This window comes from Echinops telfairi, unplaced genomic scaffold, assembly GCF_000313985.2.
Source record: "Echinops telfairi isolate 266 unplaced genomic scaffold, ASM31398v2 ScPeMD7_7469;HRSCAF=8507_1, whole genome shotgun sequence".
Taxonomy (NCBI): domain Eukaryota; kingdom Metazoa; phylum Chordata; class Mammalia; order Afrosoricida; family Tenrecidae; genus Echinops; species Echinops telfairi.
In genome coordinates, this window is record NW_022111373.1 from 89201865 (window position 1) to 89213617 (window position 11753).

Sequence of the window (11753 nt, forward strand, 5' to 3'; positions counted from 1 at the left end):
CCAGTAGGTTTAGGAAAAACACCTATGTAAATATCCACTCTTTTGATCAAAAAGCATTTATCATGTGTGCAAGATCATTTGTATAAATGACACTTAGTGTGGCATAGCCATATTTCCTCTGTGCCTCACATGCTTATTCAACTTGGAAGTCCCAAAAAACATTTGTTCTCTTCTACCTTGAAATATTAATATTGACATGTGAGAACATGATTATATTTCTGCTTTATGCTTCAATCCCCAAAAGTGCTCCAGAGTTGTACAAACTTCCCTTATCTTGTTACTCTTGTACCTTTAAATGGAATCAAATAAAGACTAATGACAGTTCAACATTGTAGCTTTTAAAGAGCTGTCCTTGCCTCCTACTGAAGAGAATTCACTGCTAAGCAAAGTTTTGCTATTCTTTAAGACACAAAGTGTAGAAATCAAATTAAAGACAAGAGGAAAATAAAAGAGATTTTGTAAGTGAAATCAACTCTAAAGAGTTAAATTTGTCCCAGATTGTTTCTTAATTACTTGATTCTAAGACTGGTGCAATTTTTAAAAGCCACAATCAATATAATAACATCTTTGGGGGAGTTGAAATGACTGTATTTAATGTGTACATTAATTGTAAGAGGCACTCTTGTCAGAAACAAAAATGTGAGGGAGGAAAATATACCTAAGAAGAAATATGTTCTTTGTCAAACACAGTCTTCCCTGGCTGTGCTCAATTTCAGGCACTGATGCATCCAACCTGCTCACTCAGCTGCTTGCTGAGTTTGGTAGCTATTAGAGTCCCACATCATTAGCCTCAGGGCTGGTGTGCCTACTGAACTGTGCCTTTCCTTCCTCCTCTCCCATGTGATCGTATTCTTTCCATTTGCCCTCTGTTTTCTCTTTGTAACATACGGACTTGCTTTAAGTTCCAGTCCAGATGAGGAAGAAACGCCGACCATCTACTCATCTCTGACCTTCCTCCTCTCCTGTATGTTCTCAGTTGCTGACTGAGACCCAAACAAGTGTGCGGCCTTGTAACCTGAGCAGCAGCAAGTCTAATTAACAATTAACCAGTCTAATTAAAAATGCAAATCACACCTTTCTCACCTCCTCTCTCACTTACCAGTAGTGAGTCCGTGTCTTATAGGACCTTATAGGACAGGGTAAAATTGTACCTGTGACCTTTCAAGATTGTGACTGTTTACAAGAGGAGGAAGCCTCATCTTTCTCCCAAGGAGCGGCTAGTATTTTCAAACTGGTGGCCTTGTGAATTGAAGCCCAGTGCATATCCACTAAGTCAGCAGGGCTTCTCTGTTCGCATCTCCAGATGTACTACATCAGAAACACTGCAGGCCAGGGTGCTCTTTTGAAGTGCCATCAAGTCAGTTCCAACCCATAGCCAGCCCATGTACAATAGAAGGAAACACAGCCCAGTACTACACCAATATCAAAATTGTTCTTATGTTTGAGGCCATGGCTGTAGTCACTGTGTCAGTCCATCTTGTCAAAGTTCTTCCTTCTTTTTACAGCTAAGTGATTGAATAAGTGTAGTGAGAGGATACAACCATGACACATATATTTTCCCAATTTAAACTATATAGTTGACATTCAACCTTTTCAAGAGATAGCATATAAACAAGAACCAATGGTACTGAGGAAGAAATCCCAGCAACACTGAAATCAGGAGCCAAAAACAAGGCTCCAGAAAGTGTTGGAATAGCAACTGAAATGTTTCCACAAGATGATGAAGCACTGGAAGCACTAACTCATCTATGCAAGGATATTTGGAAGATAGCTACTTGACCAACTGATGAAAGAGATCCATATTGGTACCCATTCCCAAGAAAGGTGACCCAGAAGAATGCTTAAATTATAGGACAATACCACTAATATCACATTCTAGTAAAATTTAGCTGCAAATCATCTAAAAATGGTTGCAGTAGTACATTGACAGGGAGCTGCCAGAGGTTCAGGTCAAATTCAGAAGAGAGGGTGGAACAAGGAATATAACTGCTGATGTCAGGTAGATCTTGACTGAAAACAGAGAACACCCCAAAAATGTTTACCTGTTTTATTAACTGTACTAAGGCATTTGAATGTGTAGAGCATAACAAACTACATAGTTCTGAAAGAATTGGGATCCTGGAACACTGCATTGTGCTCATTAGGAAATTGTACACGTGCGAAAAGAACAAGTGCATACCGCACAGTTTAATATTAGGGAAGGTGTATGTCAAGGTTGTGTCCTCTCCGCATATTCAATATGCATGCTGAGGAAATAATCAGAGAAGCTGGATTATACGAAGAAGAATGCAGCACCAGCATTGGAGGAAGGCTTATGATATGTAACTAACACAACCTTACTTGTTAAAACTGAGTTGGCCTTGAAGTATTTGCTGCTGAAAATCAAGGATTGAAGATTTCAGTGTGGATTACAACTCAATATAAAGAAACCAAAAATCTTCACAACTGGACAATAGATATCACCATTGAAAAAAGATTGAAGTCAAGAATTTCATCTTGCTTGGATCCACAATCAATGCTTATGGAAACAGCTGTCAAGATATCAAATGATATCATTGGGTAAATCTGCTGCACAAGGTCTCTAAGAGTGTTGAAAAGCAAAGATGCTATTTTGAGGACTAAGATGCACCTGACCTAAGTCATTCTATTTTCAATTGCATCATGTGCATGTGAAAGGTGCACACTGAATAAGGAAGCCTGAAGAAAAAAGTGATGTATTTGAATTATGGTGTTAATGAAGAATTTTGAAAATACCATGGACTTGAAAAATAAAATAAATCTGTTTTGGAATAAGTACAGCCAAAATGGTCCTTAGAGGAAAGGATGATGAGGTTCCATCTCATGTACTTTAGACATGTTGTCAGAAGAGATCAGTTCCTGGAGAAGGACATCATGCTTGGTAAAGTAGAATGGCAGCCAAAAAGAAGATCTTAACAAGATGGATTGACAAAGTGGTTGCATCGATGGGCTCAAGCAGAAGAAAAATTATGAGCATGGCACAGGACTGGGTAGTGTTTCTTCTGTTGAACATAGAGTTACTCTGAGTTGGAACCAACTCAGTGGCATCTAACAACAGCAAACCAAGCTTCTGATCTTCGACAAAGAGCCCAAAACTGCCGCATTGAATAGGGACAGCTTCTTTAACAAATGATGTTAGAAAGATTTGATCTCCATATGCAAAAGAACAAAACAGGACCCAGACCTCTCTCATGCACAGACACTAACTCCAGATGGACTAAAGACCTAAATGTAATCCCCAGAGCTATTCGTATAATCAAAGAGCAAATTGGGACAAAAGGCCCTATTGTAGGGCATACACAGATTACCAAGTATGATCAAGGAAGTACATATGGTGGCAGACAAAATAGATGACTAAGACCTACTAAAAATAATACGCTTATGCACATCAAAAGAGTAAAACAAGAGCCCATAACTTTGTGGGGGGGGCGGGGGGGGGCGGGATTTAGCAATGACACCATGGATAAGGGTCTAATTGCAAAAATCTATAGAACTCTAAACACCTCAATAAAATAACAAACGACCACATTAAAAGTAGGCCAAAGACATTAACAGATATTTCACCCAAAATGATGCACATGATCACTAGCCATCTGGGAAATGCACATTAAAATTACAATGAGATATCATCTTGCACCCGCAAGGATAGCCTGATTCACAAAAGCAGAAAACAACAAATGCTAGAGAAGATGTTAGAAGATTGCACTCTTATACACTTCTGGTGGGCTTACAAATATGTACAACCATTGTGGAAAGCAATATCATGCTACCTAAAACAACTAGGAACAGAAACCCCATATGAACCAGCAATACTGCTACTGTGCTTATACCCCAAAGTTAGAGATAGAATAAGAATAGACATATGCTCTCCCATATTCATTGTAGCACATGGTAATAGTAAAAAGCTGGAAACAGAATAAGCATCAGTAAAGAATGGATAAAGAAGCTCTGGTACACACACAATGGAATACTATGTATCCCTTTAAAAAAAAATGACAAAACCATGAAGCACCTGATATGTATGGACCTGGAATCCACTATGCTGAGTAAAATTATCCAATCAAAAAAGGACAAATATTGTACAAATCCACTATTTTAAAAATAAACACAAAGACAAAGGCAGGCTTCTGTTCTCAAGTCCTCTAATCTATTCCAGTTTCCCAGGTGACAAGGTAATGTGCCTGCCTAGAGCTCATGAATCATATACCAACCCCTTAATTGTGTAACTTAAAAAAACTTCAACAGGGGAGTCCTCTCCTCAATTAGGTCAGTTTTCCATGATACAGAGAGAGGTAAAGGACCAATTAGTTCCTGTCGTATTATGTTATTTTATAGTCACCCCAAATTAATGGACACTCCTACAAGAGTAATTAATGAACCTTATGAGAAACACAAGGCAAAGGAGGATGGGTGGAAGACATGTCTGTCCTGGAGAAGGCAACTATGCTTTGGTCTGTGGGTAAACCAAGGGGGTCAGCGTGGTAATTGGACAAATAGTTCAACATTAAATACAAAGACCACCAAAGAGAAATAAGCTCAGTATCATGTCTCTAATTGGGCACTTTTGACCTACGGTAGTTTGTATTCACCCTTGATGATTCCGGCCTTGTACTCTAAACAACCAGGACTTTAGACTCTGTCCTTTCAAGCTGCACAGCCTCCCTCAGAGATCACTCTAGAAGGACATGATTTGGAACTCACACTAAGCAAACTAGACTTTACCTTTAACATACCAGAAGCATAAAGAACTAAAATACTTCAGTGGGCTAAGGCTGAGGTGCCCAGTGTAAGAAGCAGATGGTAAGGATCATTTTATACCGAGGATGCGGATGTGAAAGTCATTGGACTTTGGTTCAAAATTCTTGCTTTTAGGGTGCCCAATAAGCAGCAACTCAAGCCTATCATATATATGTATATGTGCTATTTTCATACTTTCTTTGCCTTTTCATGACATATATAGTCCAGATCTGGTTTTGTGAATGAGCATTATTGAAAGTTTCACCATATCGCCAACCCTCATTGTTAGTGTCCAGTTGCCTAAATTGTTAATCTATAAAAATCCACCATCCATGTATTTTTGTCTAAAAAACTGTCTTAACCATGTATACTTTTTTCCCTTGACAGCATTTTAAATTCTATGTAATTGGCTAAATTAATGGTAATACAAATAGAACTAACATATGCCCCATGGAGATAATTTATAATGTACTTCAACAAAATAACAATGCTGTCTTTAAAAAGGACCATAGGCGTGTATAAACCATGGACCTATGAATGGATTTTGATCTCACACTTAATTGTAACTTTAATCCAAGAACATTTTGTTCTTATGGCATGGCCCTGCTCCATAGCTACCCTCATGATGTCATCACTGAAGACATGGGTGTTAAAGAAAAGTGTGTTGAAGAAGCCAGATGGTGCCCAGCTAACAGAAAGAATAGCATTTGGGGTCTTAAAGGCTTGCTTAAATCCAACAGCCATCTAATGAGGCACTGGCTAAGTCCACACGGAAGAAGCTCACCAGCCTTGAGTGAGATCCAAGAATTGTAAATAATAAGAGCCAAGACTAGAGGAAGGAACAGAATTAGAACTTAAATTCCTGAGCACCCAGTTTACAGAAGTATGGAGATAACAGAAAAAAAGCCCAAAATCAATTAGAAGTCTCCCCCCTCGGATTAAGCCTCTGATGAATTCCCTCTGACAATGGGGGGCTGATGAGAAAGGCCTTGTTATCAGCATGCGTTGTGAGTGGATTACTGCCGCTGTAGTGAGGTCAAAATGTGACATCTTGTCACTGATCTTCTTGAGCCAATGTATAAGTTTTCTATTTTTTTAATATTGTCTGCTTTGTTTGCTATTGAGGTTTTTCTCTGTTTCATTCTGTCATTGTGTTTGTGCCGTCTGCTTTTATTTAGTTCTAATTTTGTATGCTTTTCTCTATGCCAAACCCAAATTAGGTGAACCTACAGAGACAAAAACTGGATTAAGAGATACAAAGGGAGATGCCAAGGGAAGCTGGCAGGAAATGAGGAGCTGACAGCAACGAGTCCGGGGAAGACAAAAATGTCCTGAAATTGATTGTGGTGATAGTTGAAACTGTTGAAATGTATGATACGTGAATTGTGTATCAGTGAAACTGATTTTTTTTTAAACTTGTCACATAATTGATTCTGATCTGACTCATGGCAACTCGATAGGACAGAAAGAAATTCCCATAGCATTTCCAGGACTATAATCTCTACAGACTACACATCTCTTTCCTTAGTTTTCCATTAGTGGTCAAGTGTTTGCCCATTGCACCAGCAAGGCACCTTCAACTACCTGCTGCTCTCTTTCTAGAGAGAAATAAAAGAAATAAAACAAATTCACTGCCATTGAGTCAATTATGACTCATAGTGACCCTACAGGGCAGAGTTGAACTTCACGTGTGAGTTTCCGAGACTAAATCTTTTTAGGATTAGGAAGCCTCGTCTGTTTTCTGTGGAGTGGTGGGTGGTTTCAAACTGCTGACCTCATACTTATCAGTCCAATGCATAACCCACCAGTACACCAACAGAGCTCCTGTCAAGAGAAAAGAGAAATAAGATTAGATGCAATTATCTATCTGGAAAAGAGCAAGATAAACCACCGGAAGCCTCCACACCCACAGAACTTGTGTCAGAACTTATTGCTGATGGGGTGGGGTGGGCAGAGGGCACAGTACCCATAGAGCTGACACGACTAATTACGGTTAATATTTGCCTGACATTGAAGACACAGACAGCTCATCTTATGTGCCGGCATGAAGCCCCCTCTCTTCTCTTATGAAATGAAGTGGGGGGGCTCAGGAACGCAAACATCAGTGTAGTAGTGATGCTCAGCAAAAGGGGTAGTGTTGCCTGGCAGAGGCCGCTGTGCCCTGTGGGAGACAGTGGTCCTGAAGGGGAGTGCTTCCTCTGTGGGCTCATTTGAGCAGCTTAATTAACAGCAGGCACCTGAGCAGCAGGCATTCCCTGAGAGTGCCAAAGGCAGAAAAGAAGAAAATGACAAATGCCATGCCTCACCTGGTGGAATCTGTTTCTCTTGGGAGTGAGAGAAACATTTATGTGTGGAACAGGGAGCTTAACCAAACCAAAATTGACCTAAATAATAAGAAAGTTATTCAGGAAATCCCAGGTCATATATGTACCTGCAATGATATTACTAGGGAAAATCAGGGAATGAAGGCTCGGCAGTTTGAAGCCAGCAGCTTCTCTTCCAGGAAAAAGATGCATTTTCTACTCCCACAAGTATTTACAGTCACTGCCCTGAAAGAGCTTCGCAGCCTTACCTGAGCTGGGCAGAGGCCACAGGCTGTGTGGCTGAAAGGCCAACAAGAGAGAGACCTGACTGCAGGCATGGCTGAGAAGAGGCTGTCTTTCTAAATAATTATACCCTGAGCATTTGTAACCCGTTAACCTCCACAATAAACCTCATCATTTATGAGTATTGCCGATTAAACAAAAACAAAAGCGATTTACAGCCTCAGAAACCCACAAGGGTCATGCTACTTTGCCCTATAGGGTTGCATTAGTTGGAATTGTTATGACGGCAGCAAGTTTGGTTTTTCAGTTTGGCAAACTAGCTCACGTTTTTTTTATTAGTTTGTTTATTTTTAATAATTCCACAGATACAAATCACATATGATACCTTTCAATTGATCAATTACATTTATAAGAGGGACATTCCTCCTTCCCTGCACTCTCGGTTGTTCAGTCCTCTTTCCTGCCCCCCGCCCCCCTTTGAGTTGACTTATCCGGTTATCCCTATACGTTTTCCTAATCTGAGTTTCACAGGCACAAATCCATACTAAACCAAGACAAAATATGAAAAAATGGCACAACAACAATGGCAGAAGGAATAGAGGGAAAACCTCAATCAGTAACAAAGTAGAAAATATTAAAAACTGGCGTTAATGATACACTGGGTCAAAAGGGAGATCAGTGATAAGTGTACCAGTTTGATCTAAGTACAATTTCAGTAATCCATTCTGCAATGCACTCTTGTCTAGTAGCAAGGTCTTCCCATGATTGGTCCAGAGTCAGAGGAGTTTCATCAGAGTCTAATCTGCATCGGGGACCTTGGTCATGGATTTTGGTCTTTCACTGTCATCTGCAGCCTTCTGCAAACTGGATGTTCAGAATTTAAGCTCCAATACCGTTCCCTCCTCCAGGTTTAAATTGTATTACTTATAATACTGGGATTACAGAGCCTAGTGTGCTTCTTCTGTGTAGACTTAGCTGACATCTCATTTAGATTGCTGCTTATTTTAAGATAAGCCTTTAAGTCTTAGCCTTTTTTAAAAAAAAGAATTCTATTGCTTTTATTTCCACTAGTGATTTAAAAATATTTATGACTCTTAAATTTCAAATTAGCGCTTAATTGTTGATTTTTAGTGTAGCATGTGAGCTATAAAATTGTCATTTAATTTGTTTATTTTTGATGTAATTCTGTAAATGCATTATAAAATAATCTGCCTTATAATGCTTTAAATTATATTTCCTAAGAGGAAAAATTGGTAGGTTTTACTTCTATCATTTGCCTTTCTTCCCCTCCACCATATTATGCTTACTCTACTCTGAACTAAGAATTATTTTAAATGAAGAAAATATATTAATTGTTAATATACCTAACACACGGGAGAGAAGATGGTCACAGAAATGCCATGACCTTGGAAAAAAGTTGTTTCATTTACTTATAACACATAAAAATCTATTTTAACACACGGAAAAAGTAAAATTAAATGGTAAAAATCTGTCGAATTGTAATTACTATTTTGTGACCTAAGGACATGAAAATTGAATCTAGCATAAAGTTTTTCTTTTCATGTTCTGTGACCAAGCCAAGGTAGTTTGCATGCTATAGAATTTTAACTTCAATTTCAAACAGTTTGTTCTCTATGCAGGAGCTTCAAAAAGCTTATGAGAAAATTCCATTACCCTTTAATTCCATTTATCCACAAACTTTTTGAGGCCCATATGTCATTCCCAAGTATTTAGAAATAATCCCAAAGGCTATTTCATAAAGAGATGACTTGAATACGCACAGAAATGGTTCTACTTCAAAACACGTTAGATTCTGAAAGGTCATTTTAATTAAATCCATAGATTTACAACTTCAAACTAAAGACATGATGTTTGTAGTTTCCAGATACATTTCTTCAAAGGAAGAATACAAATTCGTGTTTTGAAACACTTAAATCAATCTTACTCTTCTTGCTTGTGACATATAATGCCCCTGCCTTCCTTCCTCCCCCTTCCCTTCTATCTTTCCTTCATTCTTTCCTCTTTGCCTACCTTCCCTCTTATCTTTCCCACACAACTGACAAATTTCATCTACGCTGAAAATCAGTTTGAGCAAGAAATTTTGTAGAATTAAGTAGGAGATCTCTCACACTTTTCAATCTCAAAACTTATACAACCACAGTAGCAAAAGGCGTCTAGTACTGGTTCAATGACAGAATCATAAATCAATGGAACAGAATTGAGAACCCAGAAGTAAAGCCAGCTACCAACAGACAACTGATCTTTGACAACGATCAGTTGTCTGCCTGGATCATAATGACCTTCTGTTTATAGTGTCGTTGATTAGCCCTTGATACTAATTTTTAAAACACTATCGAGAGAGGGACATTGAACAAATGTAGGCAAACTACACATTGCAATAATGGGATTCTTCACTTGTACAGAATAAAGCCTGACTTGACTGGACACTATTTGCACAATGGGAGTTGGTGGTCACACACAACTTTCAATACTATTCACTGACAATGTCAGTCACAGGCCTGCCAAATTAATACATATCTTAGCACAGTGAGTAGGGCTTTCATGTAGTAAGCATATAATGTCAATCTACCTTCTTGGATCACTGCACTGAGGGAGTGTCAGACTGGACTCACTCCCCACACTGTCCCCAGGTGATTAACTTCTAATTCTAGATATTTTCACCTGCTCTTACTTTTCCTTTGTTCAGTTTTCTAGTGTTTGCCAATTTTGTTGAACTTTTCACAGAATTGACTTTTTGCTTTGTTTATTTTTTCCATTGTTTTTCTATATCCCAGCTCATTCATTTCTGCTCTATTTTTTATTATTTCTTTTCTTCTGTTATTCGAGGGTTTATCCTGTTGACTCTGTCCTAATTGTTGGAGATGTTGTGTTAAAGTGTTGAAAATTATTTTCTCCTCCATTTTTTTATGTGTGTATTGCTATAAACTGACTTCTGTTAATGGCTTTTTCCGTGTCCCATGGGTTTTACTATGCGGCGTTATCATTCTCATTTGTTTCTAGGAATCTCCTAATTTCATCTCTCCTTGGGGCTAATACCAAGTCTTATTTGAGTCGTGCGTTGTTCAGTCTCCATGGGTCTGTCTTCTTTTTTTCATTCTTAATATTGACTTCCAGTTTTATTGCACTGTGTTCTGATAAGATGGTTTGAATGATCTCTATGTATTTGAATTTGCTAAGATCTCTATGTATTTGAATTTGCTAAGGTTTGCTTTATGCCTAGCATGTGGTCTATTTTGGAATATGAGTCATATGCTTTGGAGAGAATGTGTGCTTTTTGGTGTTGGTGGGCGAACTCTATAACTATCTAGGAAGTTGAGATTGTGTTGTTCAGCTGTTCAGTTTCTTTAATGAATTTTTTTCCTGTTGATCTATCCTTCCTTGGGAGTGGTTATTGAATTCTCCTATTATTATGGATGTGGTGATTTCTCTTTTCATCTCTTTCAGAATTTGGTTGGTGTATTTTGAGGGTCTTTTAATGGGTGTGTATATGTTTATTATGGCTTTGTTTTCTTGGAATATTGATCCTTTGATCATTATGTAATATGCATTCTTATCTCTCAGTATGCCATTTAGTGTGAAGTCTATTTTGTCAAAGATTAATTTGCTACCCTGGATTTATTTTTTATTTTTTTATTATTGTCATTAGCATGGTATATTTTTTACAATGCTTTGACTCTCGATCTGTTTTTGTCTGTGAGTGTAAGGTATGTCTCCTGAAGGTAGCAGCTTGGTGGATCTTGTTTCCTAATGCACTCTGATACGCTTTGTCTTTTGATTGGTACATTTAGTACATTGACATTCAGTGTTATTCTAAATTTAGGTTAGTTACTGTCATCTTGTATTATTTCTCTTTTATATTTTCCATAATTTTTCAGGCGTGGGCAGAGTTTATTCATGTCTTCATTTCCCCTCTAGATGTGTCTTGTTTGGGGTACTCTTTTCCATGTTTGACTTCTGGGTGGTGTTACATACTATGGTTGTCTCATGTTTGTGTGCAGTGGTAGTTGATTTTCTGACCATAGAGACTTGGTCAATATTTTTTTAAAGCTGGTTTTGTTTTCATGAAGACTCTAAAAATTTCCTCGTTTAAGAATTCTTTTATTTCTCTTTCATACTTAATGGACAGCTTTGTCTGATATAGGATTCTTGGTTGGCATTTTTTTCTCTGAAAGTTTTGGGTATGTTTTCCCATTTTCTTCTTTCCTGCATGGTTTCAGTGGAGAGGTTGAGCTTATTCTTATCCCTTTACCTTTGTAAGTGACTATTTTGGGGGTTTTGTCTCTCATACTGCTCTCAGGATTTTCTCCTTTTCTTTGAAATTGGACAATTTAACTATTATCTGTTTTAACATGTTTGGTGGGGAGAGGGGAGTAACATATCTGGTGTTTTCTCCATTTCCTGGATGGTTATCCTCTCCTCCTTTGTGATACT